The following is a 291-nucleotide window of genomic DNA, read 5'->3' as shown; positions in this document are numbered from 1 at the left end:
AAACCAGGGAGAGGAATGCCAGAAGTTATCAGAGGAAAGGAGGCGCCTGTGGTTGGGAAAGCTCAAACTCACTCAGGTAGTGTACAGTGTAGAGAACTGGGGCTCTTTGAAATGAAAAAAAACCTGATTGAGAGTCACTTGGCTACACCTTGAGTATCGCAATAATGTCATGCAGTTAAGGTTAGGTTGATTGAAGACGTTATTGCATTAGGCAAGGCAAGGCAAGGCAAGGCAGCTTTATTTGTGTAGCACATTTCACCAACAGGGCAATTCAAAGTGCTTTACACGAAA

The sequence above is a fragment of the Etheostoma spectabile genome, chromosome 17 (assembly GCF_008692095.1).
Source record: "Etheostoma spectabile isolate EspeVRDwgs_2016 chromosome 17, UIUC_Espe_1.0, whole genome shotgun sequence".
NCBI classification, from domain to species: Eukaryota; Metazoa; Chordata; class Actinopteri; order Perciformes; family Percidae; genus Etheostoma; species Etheostoma spectabile.
This window is presented reverse-complemented; position numbering follows the sequence as displayed.